Source organism: Myotis yumanensis, unplaced genomic scaffold (assembly GCF_028538775.1).
Source record: "Myotis yumanensis isolate MYYU_CA2020_CCGP unplaced genomic scaffold, mMyoYum1.0.hap1 SCAF_12, whole genome shotgun sequence".
In the NCBI taxonomy this organism is placed as follows: Eukaryota; Metazoa; Chordata; class Mammalia; order Chiroptera; family Vespertilionidae; genus Myotis; species Myotis yumanensis.
The window spans coordinates 32,355,102-32,376,171 of NW_027223763.1; the positions used below are offsets into that span (position 1 = coordinate 32,355,102).

The 21,070-nt window shown below is 43.2% G+C and overlaps 1 protein-coding gene across 2 annotated transcripts in view; it reads right to left on the minus strand.

Moving 5' to 3' along the window:
- The window catches only part of NTRK2 (neurotrophic receptor tyrosine kinase 2), a 315,336-nt gene that overhangs the window by 14,663 nt on the left and 279,603 nt on the right, over window positions 1-21,070 (minus strand). The gene's annotated exons all lie outside the window — the stretch shown is intronic.

A 21,070-nucleotide genomic window follows, 5' to 3' on the forward strand; every position in this document is an offset into this window, starting at 1 on the left:
TGATTGTACATATACATCACTTAGCAATGTAAATTTGTACATTCCAATGATACATGTCATCAAAAAGCCATTTTTTTAATGTTCAGTATAACTGAGCTTTTTATGACCTTCTGTGCATTATGGTTTTTTAACCCAAGAGACCGTCTGATGCTTTAGCAATTGCAACCAGAGCATTGCACCTTTCATGGAGAAAAGCCACAAAGACTGACATGTTGCTGAGCAAAGGCCACCAGAAGAGCAGGAGCAATATATATTCATGCATTGTCTATGCTAAGGTGATTGCATTATGCTAGTTTAGTACAAAAATTCCAATGTGAAATTGTTTCTATGGAAATAACTCAAAAAGGCTGGTATTCCAGCTAGCTTTTAGAAAAGGAAGAAATCAATGAATTGTCAACAGAGCAGGGGGAGGGAGAACTCTCTATGACAGCTGGGATTACCAAGATTACTGCTGCCCTGGTGCATTATGTCCAGTAAGTGGAGAGGTTAGGTTTCTGGGTGGATACTACACATCTGTCCCACCATTAACCGCAGCTTCTTAGTTAACACTGAAGACAATGGCAGAATGTACATTCTACCATTAGCCTGAGATGAGGACTTAGTACACTAGAGCCAATTAAAAATGAATATGGTCCTCTTTCCTTCCAGTTCACTTTGATATAGAAACTGATGCCTGTCCGCATAAGCGCAACAATAATGGGAAAGTTGCAGGGATGAAGAGGGTACCTCAGTTAGGGATCGCCATCAGCTGCATGCAACTGAGATAGTGGCTTAATCTTGCAGTTTCTTCTCACTTACTGGAAGTCCTGAAGTTGCAGTCAAAGGCTGGTGGAACACTCTAAGAAGTCGTTTCAATGACATCCTTCAGGAGACATTTAAAATCTTCCCACTTCCTTCTACCTCCAGTTTGATCTCCCTGTCATTACCCTCCCTAGGCTACTATGACAGCCTCCTAACTGGTCTATCCATTTCCTTTCTCTCTATTTTCTAATCCACTCTCTATTTAATACCCAGAGCAATAGTCTTAAAATATTAATTGTATCAGATCACTTGTGTTTCTACCATATACTCTTCAATAACTTCGCACTGCCCGTAGGATAAAACTGAAAGCCATTGAAATGGCTGATAGCACCCTGGTTGACCTGAGTGCCTTCTTCCCTATCTCCTTTTATATTTCCCCCTTTCCCTGCAGTGATCCATTTGGTCTTAAATATGTCTTAGCACTTTCTCACTTTAGGTCCTTCACACATGCAGTTTTTCAATTTTTTTTTAAACCTGCCTAACTTCCCCTTGTCCCTGGGAACTTAACTTAAATACCACACTCTTTGGCACCAAGAAACACCGCTTACTTTCCCCTCATCATGCCCATCAATTGTAATGATGGGCTTTTCTGTGTGGTTATGTGCTTGCTATCGCCTCTGCCTGTAGACTACAAAGTTCATGATGGAAAGCACTACCCAGTGCTTGAATGCTTAGTAGGTATTTGTCAAATGAAGAGAGCGCATCTGGCTGCCTCAGGACTTGTGGGTAGATAGTTTGGTATGAAATAAATATGGAAGGAGAATAAGGGGCTAAAGCCAGAATGGCGGCTTCCTGTCAGCCCTATGTGGGGCTCTCAGCACAGGCCCCTTGGAGCTGAGAGGGATATCCAGAGGGGAAAAGGAAAAAATGGCCAGTAGCTGATTTGCTTTAGAGAGCAACACTTATTTTTAATTTAAACTACATATGAGGAATGGAAACACACATGCTGTATATGAGTAACAAATATATGGGATAATTTACCAAGAAAAGCCATGGAAGCCAAAATGAATGGGCTAAAGTGCCTCCTTGGTTGAGGAGAGGGTGTGAAGGTGCTGGGAGAAGTCAGAGAGAATGGAGGGGCTCAGTGCCCTGTCCCTGGGTTCCCTGAGGCATGTCCCATTGGCCACTGCAACTTCACTCTGGGAAGCCATCCCACGTCCAGAGACCCTGTTGTGGCCCCATCAGAGCTCCTATGGGAGGGACTCACGGTGGCAGATGCTTGGAAGTGGAGAGGCTTATCCTGAAGCTGCCTTGGCATCACCTGTGCTCAGTGTGATGCTGAAGAAGTAAAGGAGGCAGATGGAGATTCATCAGAGGAGGAGCCCTCGGCATCATCACTGCCTCCTACATGAGCCACACTCTAACTCTCACCTGCCACCGTAGCTCCACAACCTTAAACCATGACCACAGTGCTGTGGAGTAACTGAAGTCTGGAGAAGTTAAGCTAAAAGCCAAACCCCCATCTTGAAAGGACTATCCATTTCCACCATAGCATATACTGTTAAGAAAGGCTATTAGAATATCTTTAGGATTCTCAAACCCTCATCGTAGAGAACATAGATTGATATTTTTAATCACTGAGTTGATAACCATGTGTTTGTTTTGTATCATACACTCACTCAACAAAACTTTACCGAGCTACCTACTGGTTGTTAGGCAATGTCCTAGGCCCTGGGGATGTGTCCTCATGAAGAGAAAGTAGCTGGTGATTGCTCTATGCCCCATGTCCTTGTGAAGCTCTCATTTAGTGGGTGACACAGACCACACATAAGTAAATGGACATGACAATGTCAGGTGGTGATAAATACTGTGAAATAAAAAAGAGTAAGTGAATGGAAACGAAAGAGGGCAGTGCTCCTTAGATAGGAAGGTCAGCAAAGGCTTTTCTGAGCAGGTGATATCTAAGCAGAGATCTGAATAAAGTGAAAGAACAAGACACAAAAATCAGGAAGCAGTATATTCCAAGATTTTCAGGTCAGCAGGAGCAAAGGCCCTAAGGTCGGTGCAACCTGATGTGCTGGAACAGTAAGGAGGACACTCTGGATGGAGTGGCTGTGGCAGGAGGTTAATGGTAGAAAGGAGGTGGAGTTTTACCTGAGGCCAATCACTGGTGGGGTTTTATGTAATGGTGCAGCTGCACTGGATGGTGTGTATCTACAGCTGTATGTCCACATCAGTATATATTTTATACCTTTACTTCTACTTCTAAATAATATGCTACATCAGATAGTATTTCAAGGCAAGTGACTTAATATGATGGGGCTTTACAACAAACACATAGTCTATGATATAAATACCATTACCATTTATTAAGTAGGGAAACTAAGACAAAGAAATGCAAGACCATAGTCAGAATCAGGGTGTGAGGTGGCAATGAAAGGCAGATATTTCAAATCCACTAATCTTGCCTCTTTCACTTTGATTTTTGCCTCTCATTTTGTACCACTTCCCCAAATCCACCTGGTGGCATGACCAGTTATGCAAGCCAGCTAAAGCAATCGCCAGTCCCTTTCTCTGAACTGTTTAGAAGGAAATCCCTTCTTTCCCCAACCCAGAGAATTTGACATTGACATAATTGCACAGAAGCAATAACCGATGCTTTCCTTTGCAAAAAGTGATAAATTTAGAGAACAAGTGGGTCTGACTGTATGGGTTTCCCACCCCTTTCTCCCAATGGAAGGAGGAAGGATCGGTGGAGGGATCCTATTGCTTCTAGATCCTTCAGTAGCACAGACATATTCCTGAGTTTTCAGGATGACTAGTGATAGCCCCCTTGGTATTTAGCTTTAGGATTTCTGCTGATGGTCTCTACTCGCCTCTCTCTGTCAGAACTTGAGTAGGAAACTTCCTCTACATTACGTTGTTTTTCCCCCTGATTACTTCCCCAATATTCCACTAGCTATACAATCACATCACTGCTCAAGTCACCCTCTGACTCTTAAAACAATTCGAGTTTCCTTTGAGGAAGAAAGCTGTCCTGTGGTATCCCAGGGGAGAAGAGAAAAGAGTCCATAATGCTGAAGTCCTTAATAATGGTCCCTCGGCATTCTTTCCTTCCTGCCTCTCAAACCCTTAGTCAACCCCATGACCATCTTTGTGTGTGAAAATTTTCCTTTCCAAGGTCTCTATCCCCATCAACTACATTTTGTTTATACCAGAGCATCTATTTCAGTACAGACCATTGGCATTTAGGATACTATATTTACTGGTTAACATCTACTTGAATCCATTTACAGTAATAGCTTTCATGAAACACATAACGGTCTTTAAACACTACAATCTACTCTATGAACACAGACTCAAGGATAACAATTCTCTTCAGCTTTGAATTTGTCTTTAGAGATGAAGACAAGAACACTCTAGAGAAGGACAAGGTTTATATTGAACAAATAAGGTACTGCAAATTAACTGGAAACTGTAGGGAAAAGCAGAGATGGTTCCCAACTTAAGAACATTGGACTTTTATTTTTTTAAAATATATTTTTATTTATTTCAGAGAGTAAGGGAGAGGGAGAGAGAGATAGAAACATTGATGATGACAGAGAACCATTGAGCCTGCAACCCCGGGCATGTGCCCTGACCGGAAATCAAACCGTGACCTCCTGGTTCACAGGTTGACACTCAACCACTGAGCCATGCCCACCGGGCAGAACATTGGACTTTTAAACAGACCACCTTTTCCAGTGGAGGTGTGTCCTCTTCTTACCCAAGGGTTAAGTGTCCTCCAATTTCCTCCTCATTTGGAGCCCATTCCTCCCTCCATCTCCCCCATCCCCTTAAACAGCACCACTGTTCCCACCACTATTTATTTTCAAAGCTAAAAACCTAGGAGCCATCAATGATTCTTTATTTTCCCTGATGCCCCCCGCCCCACCCCGATCCAAGTCATCAGCAGGTTCTTTCAACTATATCTGCAAAACATACCTTGAATGTACCCACGTGCCCATTTCCTCTGTTACCACCAAGTCCAAAGCCACATGCTTGCACCCAGACTCTTGCAATAGTGTCCTCTGAGCTCTCTAAACTCTAACATCAACTCAGCAGGCAACCTGCCTGCTTTCCTCTTATCCTTGTCTGGCCTGAGGCTAAGGACATCATTTGAGGCTGAGGATACAACCTTGCCCCCAGAAAGTGCCTCAAGGTCTTGGTCGGTTCCTGCTGCCTCTGCCCCACAGGAATGACTCACTGCATGACCTTCCTCTTTGCCCCAGGGGCCAGCTTTTACCTTTCCCCATTACAGTAAGTAGACGTGAAAAAACTTAATACTGGAGCAGTCAAATAACGAAAAATATATGCTCACATAATTAGTTTGTTACAGGCTGTATTTTGTGAAACTTTCAGAAGAATGCTTAGTTTCTGAGAACTTCTTATCCATTTGCTAAACGTGTTAACGGTCACTCCATTGCCTCTCTGAATTAAATCACTAAAGTTGCACCACTGTTTTAAAGTGGGAAAGGTGGTTCTTCCTGGAGGGAGAAATTAGGTTCAGCAGAAGGAGAACCCAAAGCGATCTTTATAAAGTAAAACACCGCAGAGAGACCACAGCAACTAATAGCGTCTGGGCAGCCCTGCGTAGCCACACATCTGAGGCTCACACCAGACACGGACCACAAGCCTCAGGGGTCAGGCTCTTAACGATCTCTGCTAATGAAAACTCAGCCAATCAGAACTGGCCTCATTCTCATAGTTGTCCTCTTGGGGTCTTCAGAAATTATGACTAGGCTTGCTTTGCATTTATATCACCCACATCCTGGGCAGGAAAACTGGAAGCTGGGCAGTGGAAGGTAGGAGGGAAGCAGGCGAAACGGTGGTCTGAACACCCTTTTTGAGTGACACGGCGGTATCATCAAGAGAATCATGCCTGACTGCTCGTCCCCAAGGGCAGGTCAAGAAAAGGTGAGGGTCAATTGTCGCATAAGGATCTCATATTTGATATAATCAGCTTTGTGACATTAATGGCCAATAGGCCATCAACTGCTTGAATGCTCAGATGAGGGCAGCTGTGAACACTACTCTGAACACCTCTGATGTCCTATGTTAAGATACACAGTGGGGCTTTTCCAGGTGTTCCACTATTTAAAAACTCAGGCCTTTAGCTGAAAGAAAGGGCGCTCTGGGTACCCAATTTTCCAAAGAAAGCTTCTGTGTCGGTCAGGGTTCAACACAATATCTGATAGCTGGATCAGACCCTGCTCCCCTAACAGAAAAAGCCCTACCATAACCACCCTAGATAACCTGTCCTCTCTGTTGGTATAGGGAGAGACGTGGGGAGGGTAGTGAGTGAGAGCAACGGGGCCATTGGTCTGGGGCCAGTGTCGGAATGTTCCTGAAGAGACAGCATTTCTTTCTCTTCCCCTTCTCTCTGTTCCCACACCCTCAACCTGAAATCAGGTAAGGGCTTCAAGAGAAGTCCTCATAAAGATGGGGGTGACTTAAGAAGGGGAGATGGGAACTTCATTTGGCATTCAGGCTTCTGTTTAGGCAGCAGACTGTGTGTACTGAAATAAGAAGTGGATGAAGAAAGATGGTGGAGCAGAAAGTAGCCAGCAGGAGACCCTGCTCTCTCATCATTCGGAAAGGATAAATGGGCACTGTAGAAAGTGCCTATGCCTGAGCCTTCTTGTTTGTACCCTGGCTGCCCACAGGTGGTGCCTGATCCACAGTGGTGTTAGCTGAGAAATAGTGACAGCAAAGGAGAGGGTGACAATTTAAAAGTAAAGAGATATTTGCTTTTTATCTGCAATTCCTCTTCCAGCCCCTAACCCCATAGAAACTAGAGACATAAGAGGAGCAGGGAGAAGTCCAGCCTGTGATGCTGGAAGAGGAAGCTTTGAAATTAGTGGAATAATGAAGTTGTAGACTGTATTCAACTGGTTTTGTAGCTTAAGGTCAACAGCAAGACATGAAAGAAACTTAATTGCATATTACTAAGTGAAAGAAGCCAGTCTGAAAGGTTATACGATTTTAACTATACATATGCCATTCTGGAAAAGGCAAAACTATGGAGACAGTAAAAAAATCAGTGGTTGCCAGGGCTTCGGGGGAGGAAAGGATGAATAGGCAGGCAGAGAAGAGAGGATTGTAGGGCAATGAAATGACTCTGTATGATACCATAATGGCGGCTACATGTCATTATACATTTATCAAAACTCTAAGAATGTACAACACCAAGGGTGAATTCTTACATAAACTGTGGACTTGGGTGGGTGATAATGATGTGTCTGTATAGGTTTATGATGGTAACAAGTGTCCCACTCTGGTGCCAGATGTTGATAGTGAGGGAGGCTGCCCATGTGTGGGGGAAGGGGACTTATGGGAAATTCTCTACCTTCTCTTCCATTTTACTCTAAAACATAAAGTCTATTTTTTTAAAGTGCTGCAATGAGGACATGACTGTTACCAAGGCTCTGTTATTGAGTTTACATCCATGCCTACAAATTTCAGGAAAAGAGGTTGCCAGCCCTGCCCTGCGCTCCCAGTGATCTGCTGCTATCCACGGGCTGTGGAGGATGCTCTGTAGAGACAGAACCTAAACAGAGGTGTGGCTTGGAGGAGCCACAGAGAACGCTGTGGGGCAGATGGTGGCACAGAGTGCTTCACCCACCCAGCCTCAGGGCGGAAGTCAGTGTGGCTGGAAGTCCATTCTCAGCAGGAAATGGGAAACTGGAAACTTTGCTGGGGAGCTTCTGAAATGGGGACAGAGCTAGTGCTTGGGAAAGAGGCCAAGAAAATGTGGGGCAGGACCATTCTCACCAAGATGAAGCTAATTTACCATGGAATGCACACACTGTTTCCCCACCATGATATATATGGTGATTTAAAATAGACTTTTCTGCTTTAATTTTTGAGAACTTGAAAGCTAAACGTGCCAAAGAGGATTGCAAGAATGTTGAGCATGTCAGTGTAGCGATGGTGCTGAGCTAGAGTGAATTAAGTCAAGGAAGGGTTGAAGGATATTAGTGAGAAGTGTCTTTAATTATAATGATTTTTGCCTTAATAGCCCAATATGTTGATAGTATGATAGCTCAAGCTATTAGAATATTTGTATCATAACAGTTCTCTTTGAAAGATATTAGACTGTTAACAGACGGTGCACAAAAAGCTTTTATAACTTCCTGATGAGGAGACTTCACAATTGAGAACAGTGAATGTCATATGACATTTTCTTACAAGTTCCAACGGGCTTGGGCAGTCGTAAAAGGGAAAACTTCAGTACAGGGTTACTGAAGGAGCGTTCAGTGGGGGAGGGTAAAGCACGTGGCTAAAATGGATTTCATGGGCTGGCGAGGTGTTCAGCTGGGTTCTTCCACACACATAAATAAGAGGCTGTGCTCTCTTGTGAGAACCAGGACAGGGGTCCTGGGAGGCCCTTGAGAGTATTCAAAAGATGAGCTAAGAACCTAAAGGTCAGAAGATAAGAGGGAAGAGTTACTCTGGCTCAAAGGAAGGGCTTCGTAGGGGCTTCCCAAAATGAGAATGACAAGCTCAACTACAGAAGAGGGTCCATTTGGGGCAAACTATCACTAAGATGACATCATCTGAGTGCAGGACCATGTCAGGGTGACCCAGTGTCACGTATAAATGAGGGTCTTCCAGTAGCAAATTCCTTTTCTTTCCTGAATGGATTCACCTTACATCAAATTCCAAGTGAGATTCTAAGGCCAGGGAAGCAAGAGTGAGGGATAAGGAGAGTAAGGCCAGGAAGGATGGAGAGGCAGTAAGAAGAGGAGTTGTTACTAAACTAGCAGCTATTTGGTGTCCACGTGACTGACTGCTTGCTTATAAAACCCTAGGTGATTCTGACTCACCAGCCTGAAAGGAGCCACAGAGAAGAAGGGGGTCAGTCAGCGGGGCCACTAGAAGATCATCCCGATCACAGAGCACCTGCTGTGATGTGGCACATTCATGAGGCAGGGGACAGGCTGTTCCCTGGTACACCCTCTCTCTTTTCCTCCCTACACCTTTCTCTAGACCTCTTCTACTTTCATTTTATCTTTCATGTAATACCATTGCATATATGGCAGGTTCAGTATTAAAGGCCTGCCAAAGGCCAGCAGCTTTCTGGTTGCAGACCTAGAATAGCGCCCTAGCTCCCTGACTGAATCAGGGTATGCTACCTCCCATCGCATGTTATCCTGGCACCAGCCTGTGACCTCTCCTGGGAATCTCCTGGTGAGACAGACTCTGAGCCCCAAGACAGGATCTCTCTCCGCCTTTTTGGTGCAGTCAGGAGACAGGCAGAGAGGAAAATAGTTCCATTTTCTACCTACAGAGCTGAGCTTAAATGATTTGCCTCCAGGTATCTGTGCTCTGCTCACTAGCTCCCAGCCACCTTCAGGCAGAGTCATTGTCTTGCTCTAGCTCTCATTTCTGACCAGAGACCTTAAACCAACAGTTCTCAACCTGTGGGTCGCGACCCCTTTGGGGGTCGAACGACCCTTTCACAGGGGTGGCCTAAGACCATCGGAAAACATATATAATTACATATTGTTTTTGTGATTAATCACTATGCTTTAATTATGTTCAATTTGTAACAATGAAAATACATCCTGCATATCAGATATTTACATTACGATTCATAACAGTAGCAAAATTACAGTTATGAAGTAGCAACAAAAATAATTTTATGGTTGGGATCACCACAACATGAGGAACTGTATTAAAGGGTCACGGCACTAGGAAGGTTGAGAACCACTGCCTTAAACCTTTCTTTTGTAAGTTTGGTAGGGTAAGAAACCTGGATGGAGTCTTATCATAGCAATGTCCTTCATGCTGCATTGATAAATTTCAAGTGCTTAACCACTCACATTAATGGGAAGGGGGTTACAGATTTAGAAGTGCTTTCTCTCCAGGTTACTATTTCATGCTAAATCTTTTCGCTCTTTTGACATTTTTATGACCTGTGTACAGCAGCCTCATATGTTCATAATCATGTTCAAATTGAAAGAGTATGATGATCACTTCACAATTTAAAAAGCACTCTTTGTTAAGGCAATTTTAAGCATCTTGTTACATTTCAGACTTGTGTCCAATCAGATATTTTCCTTTTAAATATCTGCTCCCCCCCCCCATTCTTTTTTTTTTTCTCTCTCTCTCTCCAGGATTAAAACATTTGGTAAGACTCAAAAGAGGCTGTTGACTTCTTGGGATCTCAAGTGTCCATGTGGTTCTTGTTCCCTATTAAAGGCTAATTATCTTTAGACAAGTGAATGTGAGCTATTGAAGTAAAAACTTTATGAGTCTAGAACTGTGACTCTAAATTTGGACCTGATGTCAAGTTTCAAGTTTAGTTGGCTAGATAAAGATGGTATGTTCCAGTGCTGCGAGCATAACCAACACGTGTTCCGGGCCATATGCTGGCTCTTTACATATGTTAATTTATGTAGTTCTCCAAACAACCAAGGAAGCTAGGCTTTATGATGTCCAATTCTCCGATGGAGAAACTGGATCAATGATTTGCCCCAGTGTGTGGCTGAACCAGTGCAGCAGCACCTTGGCTCCCAGACCAAAATCGGGTCCGATTTATTATTGGATTCGGGATTATTATTTGGAGTGGGTTCAGAATGTACAGAAGTCATAGGTGTTCTTTGGTTGGGCACCTGGATTTTATGGAACCTGGTGGGGCAGAGTGAGACTCATAGGCAACACTATGCAAAAAAAAAAAAAAAAAAAAAAAAAAAAAAAGCGGGGGCTAAAGAAGGGTCTTTCCTTAAATTCTACCACTATTGTAATTATTCTGAAGCACCAATAACAACCACACTATGGAGCCATTCCTCTTGGAAATGCAGTCCTGTCCAGGTGGTTCTTTCTGAAGCCCAGCAGGCTGTCTGCAGGGCATGTTGACAGGAGCACCAGGACTGCCTGTGTCTCAGGAGGAATCTGTGAACTGCATTTCTCTTAGGAGAGGCCTTACAAGGGGGAAAAAAATCTAATTTTGCCAAGATTTTTTTCTGTTTCTAAGGTCTCACATGGAGTTTATCATTCACTTTGCTGTTTTTAAAAATGGTCTAAGGGTTACCTTTAAGCCCTGACCACACTATGGCTTTTCTCAGGGAAAATCCTACCCATCCAATGGGAGCAATCGGGCTCTATGCAGATCCATCCTAGCTGCGTATTAGTGACTCGTCTGGGTCTGATTTAGGCCACAACACACATCGGGCAGGAACTCTTTAATTTCCATGTTCTCTCAATGTTCAGCAGATTTTGTTCACTCAACAAATGTTAAATGCCAGTAATAACCAACACCTTCTCTCTCTAAATAAAGCACTGTTTTGAGATGATATACATGACCATTCTGACTTAATCTTTTATTTAGAGAACAGGAAAAAAATAAGCCACACACAGATTCTGTCAGCAATGATTGAATTTCAAAGTCTAAAACTAGGTCATGATGACAGGATGGAGGATATGGGATGCTGAAGGCCCAGAAGCACTGAAATAATCCAGGAATGGTAATGACAAAATGTGCCTTCTGCAAGTCCCCTTGAATAAGACAGGGTGGGAGAGTGGAAAGAGCTCTAGGTGGGGACTTGCCGCTGAGCTGTGGTCTGGGCTCTGCCACTATTGTTTACCTGTGTTCTATTTAGCTACTAGCAGCTTCCTCTTTGTGGGACTTAGGGGTCAAACTGGGTGATCTGAGAAAGGTCTGTTCATTCATCTAAACCAGCAGTTCTCAACCTGTGGGTCGAGACCCTTTCATAAGGGTTGCCTAAGACCATCGGAAAACACATTTATAATTACATACTGTTTTTGTGATCAATCACTATGCTTTAATTATGTTCAATTTGTAACAATGAAATTGGGGGTCACCACAACATGAGGAACTGTATTAAAGGGTCGCGGCATTAGGATGGTTGAGAACCACTGAAATGGTTCATTTATAGAGCACATATTTATAGAGTGTCTAATGCGTATTCAATATAAAAAAAACCGTGAATATGGTCCTCACTCTCATAGAAATTAGAGTGGGGGGAGACATTAATCAAATACCCTCAAAATAAGTATGAAATTCAAGTGCAGTAGATGCTGTTGAGGAGGGCTACGTGATATATAAAAATAGTATATAGATATTCAAAATATCTAACGGAAACCAATGGACCATAACTTCATAGTTTTGGTGCCTGAAGGCTCCACGTTGTCCCTGGAGGCGGCTCTTTAGTGGCTGAATAAAGTAAACTCAGGGTGGTGGCTGTTTATCAACTTGTGCCAAAATATTTTAATTTTTGCAACTAGTCTTCTGTCTGAATTTTGGGATTGCATAAGGGCTTACAATAATAGAAGGCTTTTAGTCAGGGCTGGAAGGCTGGTAAGAGGCTGCATGTGGAGGTGACATCTGAGCCAAGACCTGAAGAATAAGTAAGACTAACTAAGTGAAAAGAAGAGGAAAGTATTGTAGGCATAGTAGAGGAGTATGTTCAAAGTCCCTGGGGCAAGAGAGAACAAAATGTGTTTGAGGAGCTTCAAGAAGTCCAGCGTGGTTGGAGTGCAGTAAGCAACAGGAACCTGATAGGGGCTGGGGTGTGGGAGTTGGATGTGAACTAGAACATGTGGGATCTTACAGGTCATTGAAGAATGGGAAGCCACTAAACATTTTAAGCTGAGAATGGCATGGCCAGATTTGCATTTTACAAAGACCACTCAGGCTGCTGTGTAGCGCGGAAATTACAGTGGGAGCAGTTGGAAGGCTGCTCCTAAATCATCCAGGAAAGAGGCTGGTGGCTCAGACCAGCATAGCGGTGATGAGGGTGGAGAGAGTATATAGTCTCTTGCTTGCTGAATTGGTAATGATGGTTATTCACTGAGATGGGAAACTCTACCACAGGCTTAGGGCATATTGGTGATAGGAGTCAAAAGAGAGACCTTTGGAATGGAGAGTGTCTGATCATGTTGTGATGAAGGGGCCACTAGAGTATTCAAGAGGAAACCTGAGTGTAGGGGAGTAGTCTGGACCAGAGTATGCATTTTTGAGTTACCATTGTAGCAGTGGTCACTGATGCCTAGACTGTGGAGGAGTCAGCCTAGGCAAGAGTACTGGACTAGGAGGGGGCCTTGAGAAATTTCAACAGGTACTTGTCATCCCTTTACCTATGAAGGAGACTAAGAAAGAGTAGCTAGAGTGGATGGGGAAAACATGGTGGTGTGGTATCAAGCAAAGAGAATATTTCAAGAAAGAGGGAGAGGATGATAATTGTCCAATTGGATAAGGACTGGAAATGCCCAGAGAGATTTCAGGAAGACTGAGTGAGAGCTGCTATATTTTTCTCTCAACCTTTTTAATTTGAATTAAAGATAGACTCACAATTCATTGTATAGTACCTACAAGTCCCAGGTACCCTTGCCCAGCTTGCCCCAATACAATTAACTCAACTACAGACCTTAATCCAATTACAGTAAGAATTGCTTTGATAGAGCAATGGGACCAGAAATCAAATCAGAGCAGGCAGGGCAGGGAATAGAAAGAGGAATCAGAGGCAAGGTGGATAGCAAATATTTATCTGCTATGATATGCTGCTCTGTGCTAGGCACAGTACCCGGCACTGGGCACAGAGTGGAGCCCGGAAGAAACCTTCACATCCACAGGATCTGGACAAGGAATCAGGGGAAAGGAAGCTGAGGATAAAACTCAGCCTCTGGCAGTAGGCACCAGTGTCTGAGGCCACAGTGGGCTGAGGAGCAGGGGTTCTAGTAGTGAGTCATTGGGAATGTCATCTGAACACCGCTGTGGCAGGGGAAAGCATGCTAGGGCAGTGGAAGAAGCATCAAGTCTTCATTCAGGACAGATGTTCTGGGGAGTTGGTCACCCCAATGCCTCTCAGATTTTACAAACTCTTAAGAGCAGAGAAGTTTCTGCAGTGGAGCCTCAATCATTTCACAGCTATTGCATGTTCTAATAGAACTTTAGAAGAAACCTTGGCCAGTGGGATGGAGTGACATATTTCTAACAAGCCCATTTTACAGATGAACACACTGAACCCCAAGCTCCAAGGAAACTGACATCGCCCAATCACATAGCCTGGATCTCGAATTCTGATTTGTTGATGCTTCCATTCCAGGGACCTCTTAGAGGTCCCTACTTCCTGTGTTGCCCTGGATCTCAAGAGACTGATTCTATTCAGCTGTGCATGTAGTGACTGCTTCCTATGAAAGTTTGATCACTTTTATCTTTCCAATATCACCCAAGTTGGCTACCCGTAGGTTTCAAACAGCCAACAAAATCACGGGACAAGCTCTATATTTCTCTCTCATTCTGGTGGGTAGATGCCCAACAACCAGAAAAATAAGTATATGAAACCTTGGGAATAGATTTTACTGCTGCTCCACGTTCTGACTCCTCCCCCACACCGGGGACATCCCATGAAGCTCTGTTTTCAAGGTGGAGGGAAGCAAAGGGGAGGAGGGCAAAGAGGAGATGCAGTGGAAGGGGCAGCAGGACCGAGATCCCCTCAGGGCTGCGGCTCTGGTCAGCCTCAATCATATAGGTGTGCGGGGAGGTTCCCTGAAGCCTGCTTCATTCCATGTCAGCGAGTGGGACTTAGAGAGCACTGACCGCTGTGTGAGAGAGGCTGCCAGGGAGGCTCCGGTCCTGCATACTAATTGGCCTACTTAAATGACTCTCCATCCCTCCCCCTCCAACTGCAACAATCCCCTTCCGAAATTGCCTGCTCCCAGTGGAGGAGGCTTGCTGCTATGGCAACCCAGCCTTCCAATGCTGGGAGAACTCACCATAGAGATGTGGGGAGAAAAATTCCACTCTTGAATTTCCAAAGAAGGGCTCAAAAGGGGAGGGAGAGGCAGAACAAAGGTTTGAGGACCAATGTGGTTGGAGATGGGGAGCTTCCCTGGCTGAGGGCCTCGGATGCTCTATACAAATGTTCATCCTGGCACATAAACCTGCAGAGGCAAGACCAGACAGGGCTGGACACTGTGACATGCCACCTGCGTATGCTAATATCATATCGCCTCATTCATGGGGCACCTGGCGCCAAAAAATGGGGGTGGGAACATGCCTGCAATGGCCTCTTTACTAAGATGCTCCCTATGCACTCAATAAAATATGATAAGCACAGAGATTGAATATGCCCTGATCAAAGTGTGGACTTTGTCACTGAGGGTTTTGTAATTGTTTCTGCTCTTCTACAAAAATCATATTTGAATCACATTATACCTCCTTTGAAAAAAGAAGGAATATATATCCATCGAACGTGTATGCCTTCCCATTGAGCTGCTCCAGGTGAGGGGAGAAACCACCCAGGTATGCTTGTTTGGAGGCAGCCTGCTCCCACTCAGTGTGACCCAAGGCTTGTTGATGTTGCTAAGGGGAAAGGCGGCAGGCCAACAGCGCTTGGCACCTCTGCGTCCCCTTAAATAGGACCAAAAAAAAGCAACAGTCTGGGTGTTTGGTGATCCCCTCTGATTCTGGGGAGTCCCTTCGCATTGTCTGAAGCTTAATCCTTTCTGAAATACTTTAATTCATTCCTCTCTGTTCCCTAAAGTTCCCCTTCAGGTCCCTTTTCTTCCTGTTTCTAAAGCAAGGCAGTGTCTTTCGAGTTGTGAGCCCATGGCATCATTTCTGAAAAACCCCAGTGTTAAAGAATTGGCACACATCACGTCAAAAGGGGTGTTTAGTTCTCAAAACCAAAGCAAACACACACACAAATGTTCTCTTTGGGACCAACGTGGGAGAGAGTCTCTAAAGGCCGGCCACAAGCTGATTGTGTTTCTGACAGTCCCCTGTTCTCAAAGGAGTGGGCAAATTCCACCAGGCCTTTATCTGTGCCTGACAACTCCCAGAAACAAGCCAGGGCTGGGAGCTGGCTGCAGATCCAAGTCGGAAAACCCTGAGAGAGCAGGAGACGGCCCGCGCTTGGAGAATGAAGCACTGGAAACCACACAAAAACAGGAGGCAATTGGTTTTCAGAGGGAGCAAACGGTGCAGAGAAAAGCCTTATTCAGTCGTCTTAAATGAGATACACAACAATGTCACATTCACCTTTGTCCCTGGGATGTCATTTTGGACACAAAGACTTGGAAACATGCTTGACTCCCAAGCCCTGGCTTTGAAGGTGACATTTCACAAATCTTTCATTCATTTCTTTACAACAAATATTTATGGAACAAACACAAAGAATATTTGCCTGGACTTCTTGTAGAGGGTTTTGGAAATAATAGCCATCTCTCAACATTTGCAGCTGACTTCCAATTTCCAAAGCACTACACACATCATCTAATTTAATCCCCAGGGCCAGCCTGACTGTGTTAGATAAAGCCTGTGCTGCTTGAGCAAGAAATGAGGGGCAGAAAACCCTCCACAAACGATGGCACCAGTGTGGGAGGTGCTCTCCTTGATATTGCCAACTCACTTTGCTCTGGGAGCTTCAGGTGCTAAAAGTGCATGTTCTCTGGGTACCAGAGCACAAAGCTTTCTGGGTATAAAGAGCATCTTGGGAGATTAAATAAATTAGCCTTCAAAGAAATCTTTGAAAGTGAGGACACTTTATCCAGAAAGAAAATTTGCTTTACTTTCAAAGAAGACATTTCCAAAGCGATGGTTTAACAAGGTAGAAAGAATACCGGCCAAGGAGTTAGGAGGTTGAGAGCCTGGTCTTACTCGGGGGCTTTTGGAAAATGAGGAAATTAGGCCGGATTTTTTTCCAAACCGCAGTTAAAAATTCTACATGGTTTACCAGGCAGGCAGGTTTGCAATTATGTATGTTGTTCAGCAGTTCCTGAAAAAATGTTTGATCAAGTATAATTTTAGAAATAATGCAATTGACTGTTACTTATATGTGTATTTATTCAATTGCCAAGACTGGTTGAATGTCGAGAACTAAATAGTATTTTCAAGGCTTTCCATTTGGAGGTTTCCTCTCACATGTACTATAGGAAGGATAAGGATGAAAAGCATAATTCTGGGAACAAAACAAACATTTAATAAATATTTACTTCGCCAAAACCGGTTTGGCTCAGTGGATAGAGCGTCGGCCTGCGGACTGAAAGGTCCCAAGTTCGATTCCGGTCAAGGGCATGTACCTGGGTTGCGGACACATCCCCAGTGGGAGATGTGCAGGAGGCAGCTGATCGATGTTTCTCTCTCATCGATGTTTCTAGCTCTCTGTCTCTCTCCCTTCCTCTCTGTGAAAAATCAATAAAATGTATTTAAAAAAAATATATTTGCTTCATCAATATATGAAGGTATGGATGATTGAATGAATGAATGAGGAAAAGACTCTAAGGGCAAAGGACAGAATTTTGTCATGATGACAAACTGGAGGTTGCAAAAGAATATCCCTCTGAGAAGTTTATCAAAGTATTTCCTGCCAAAAACAAAAGGCATGTAACCAAGAAACAAAATAGTGCCTTTGGGGGCTGGGGGAGGGGGGCAGGGTGGAATGGGTGGGTACAATTGTAGAAGTTTTCATTTTACTGCTTTAGTCCCACTATTGTTTCTTAAGGTTAGTTTGTTGATTTATTGCTAAGTAGCCAAGTTGCCTGTGCTCTCTAATCCTAGGTATTCGCATTTGCAAAATGAAGTTACTCCTGTCCCAGCTCCAAGACAGCATGATTCTGTGCAGATCCAGGTATCAGATTAAAATTCGGAGTCCCAGCTTCTAGTAAAGACTTTTGCCATTTTAGGTCATTTGCTATAGTCAGATGAACTGCTTGTGGTACCCTCAGCTCCTGGGCATCTGGGTCTGTGGGCTGGCACACTAACAGTGCCTCCAAGGTTATGCCAACCTGCCTGCTGTGTAGATGCCCATTCAAGGACTTGACACCTAGGTGACTCTCATTAAAGGACCCTTGGCTCCCGCCATGGAGGTCTGTCCATGGCTCTTCCTATGCCTCTGTCTGCAGTGGCTGTGTTTCCTGGGGAAATGAAGTCATATTTCTTCTGGATCTTATCATCCCCCTTCAGGATATAGTTCAGGCTTCTCGGTAGCACTCTGAAAACTCCCAACCCTCGAGAGTATCTAGCATTTACTCCTTCTGATAAAACTACTTATCAGATTAAACTTTGTGGTGTTTTTACTTTACGTATAAGTGTCCTGAAAATGTAAACATACACAGTGTATACTTATAAGAGCAGTGTTTATTAAAATACACTTCATTTTCAAAATTGAGCTATCAGCTGTGTATGCATTTTGGGGGGACACCCTGTATATACTTTGTCTTTCCATCTAGATTAAAAACTCTTCTACATCTGCAATCCTATTACAATATGTAAATGTATCAAAGTAATGGGCTGTGCACCTTAAGCGATGTTTATGTCAAATTTCAGTCAGTTAAAATAAAAAACACACACACTTTTGTAGGGTGGGGACCGTATTGGTACATACCATGCCCAGGAGGGGCTAAATAAGCATTTATTAACAGGTAATAAGTACCTGGTAATGATTTTAAGGACATAATTGCAGCACTTAAGGAGTCAAATTAGAAATCCACAACTTTGAAGTATAGGCAAATATACAGCATTAACTATATGTGGACCGGAATTGTAAACAAATGAAAGTTCAGAAGTTCCACCATTAAAATTCTCTTTATAAAAATAAATTAAAACTTGCATTGCCTGCATGAGAAGTATTACTTAGTGGTGGTAAGTTAAACAATCAAGAAGAAATTATTTAAAGAGAAAAGTGGGAGCAGAATGACCTCCTCACATGCGCCATTGTGTAGTGAACACTGCTGCTTAGTAAAGTAACTTTAAACTGCTCAACTAGGCATTGCTGATTTTTCATTTTTAATGCTGCGTCACCCTGTGATTTATCAAAAATGAATCATGAGTTTTGAATGTGTGTGACTCTAAGAGAGGAATATTAAAAGAAAAAGAAAAAGGAGGGACAGAAGAAAGAAAATATCTATTTGCTGATTTCCTTAAGGACTGCTGTTTCACTCTCTGCACCGAGTCAATAAGACTATTTGCATTTTTCTAACTTGCCCATTTATTTTTTTTAAAAAAATTCTTTATTGTTGACAGTATTCCACATGTGCCCTTTTTCTCCCACTAATATTTTCTAGTCTGCCTCACCCCCCCTCCCTGGCCTTCATCCTCCTATTGTCTGTGCCCATGGGTTATACTTATATGCATACAAGTTTTTTGGTTCATCTCTACCCATCGGCTACCCTCTCCTGCCTTCCCTCTGAGGTTTGACGTTCTGTTTATCCATTTATTTCTTAAAACCATGTCACTATCCATGTGCCTGCATCATTTAAATATAGTCACAGGATCATTTCTTCTTCTTCCACCCAAACCAATTATTTACCAGGTACTGATGAGAGCCCATCCAATCTAACCCTGGCCTCAACTGATATGAAACTATACTCTGCCCTTTCAGTGGGGGAGTAACAATTTCCTTTCACTCTGAACTGAAAAAGCAGGCCATTTTGGGTTATACAAAGCTCACTTTTAAAAATCAAAAGATGTTCTTTACTAGAGAAAGGTGTGACTTCTCCTCATCCTCATAAGAAACAACCACATTTCCTGAAGACCAATTATCAGAATAACCTATTCTGACTTAAATGATACTTTTACATGGGTTGTGGATATATATTAGAATTTCCTGAGTGGAAGTTAAATGAAAATCACCTTCCTGGACTTATTAAACATAGTGAATGCAACAATGAAGTCCCCAATTATGGGCACGAGGTCTCTCTCTCTCTCTCAACTCTTTCTCTCTCTCTGACCCCTTTACTCTGTCTTTATATCTCTCTTGCTCACTCTCTCCAAAAATTTATCAAATAGTGTCAATAGATCTAAAGGAATAAGTTCTACCAACAAAGGAGACAAATAGATGACCATGAAACTTGTTGACCTTATAAGTGGAAGAGTTTTGAGGTGGCTAAAACAGTTTCCCAGGAGACTGGAGCAATGTCTCCAAAGGATTACCACCAGACAGTCTGAATTGGAGAAGGTTTGTGGGCTGTTTGCCAAATGGTAGTTGTCGCTGGCCTTCCAAGAGCGACCAGATAATAACTGTAATTTAACCTGCTCATATGAGCCTTGCAGATAGCAGCCACCTTTCCACTCTGGGAGGTGGTTCTACCAAGAACACAGAGCGCATCTCTGTGTAATTAAAGCCCCAGATGCATGGATCTGCTCATTATAAGTTCAAAGAGTCCTGGAAATCAGGCTCTCTTAGTCTTCTTCACCTTCCCCCACATTCTCTCCTGTTTCCTCCTCTTTCCTGGATTTTCTGGCTTTATCATTCATCTCTGAAACTGTAGCAGAAAAACTACAAAACACCCAACAGCCCCACTTCCTAAATAAACTGTATGCCCCTTTATGTTTTAGCACAGAGCCTTAGTAAATGTCAGTGGAATGAATGGATGTTCCTTTTGCCCATAATGATGTCCACAAGAACATTATTTCCCTGCACACGAATCATGCATCTTAAGATCTTAAATGTTGTCTAAATTATACTTAACCAATTCAAGGAGTGCAGATTTTACTTTCCAAGAAGATACCACACTAACATTTATCTATATTTATACTAAACCATGAGCATAAAGATGAATTGATGAATAGCTATCACCCTTAATAAGTCAAGTGCATTGCAGTTAGCTCTTTGGCAGGGGGATGGTTAAGATCTTAGGCTGTTCAGTGAGTACTACGCAGGTTCAACTCCTGGCTTTAACATTTATTGATGGTGTGAATGTAGGGGGAGCCCTTGTACCTTTCAGTAGGGCCCAGTGTACTCAGAGCTGTTGGATAAATTTTATGAGTTGCACCTATAAAGTGCTCAGGAGGTTTGTCCTTAGCAAGCCTCAATGCGCGTTAGTCACTTCAGCCAGCTGGTCATAACTCTTTCAAACTGAGATACCAATGACAGGGTTTCAGAAAGGGCAACTTCACTTTGTTTCCATCGTGAACAAGGGACATTACTGACAAGAGGTTGGTTCATACCTGATTAGTAATTCTCAATGTGCCTGGTTTATCTGAATTAATATATTAACACTGGGCCCGTCTGATTCTGCAAACACCTTTGCAAGGACAGACCAGTGATTTTCTATCTCCTTTTCCTAAGAAGACACAGCCTTGTACTAGTAACTTGGTCATAGACAGGAGAGAAAAGTCATGCTCAGAGCCCACATTAGCAGTAGCAACTCGGCTGTTTTACTATTTCATATACTAACACTGCTTAAAGCTTTTGTAACACGTATTCCTTCATTTGATCTCCACCACGACCTGCCAAAGAAACAGGAGGAAGACAAACCAAGATGAAACAGAGAGGATAAGAGGCTTCCTATTGACAACATATGCACAAATGGCAAAGGT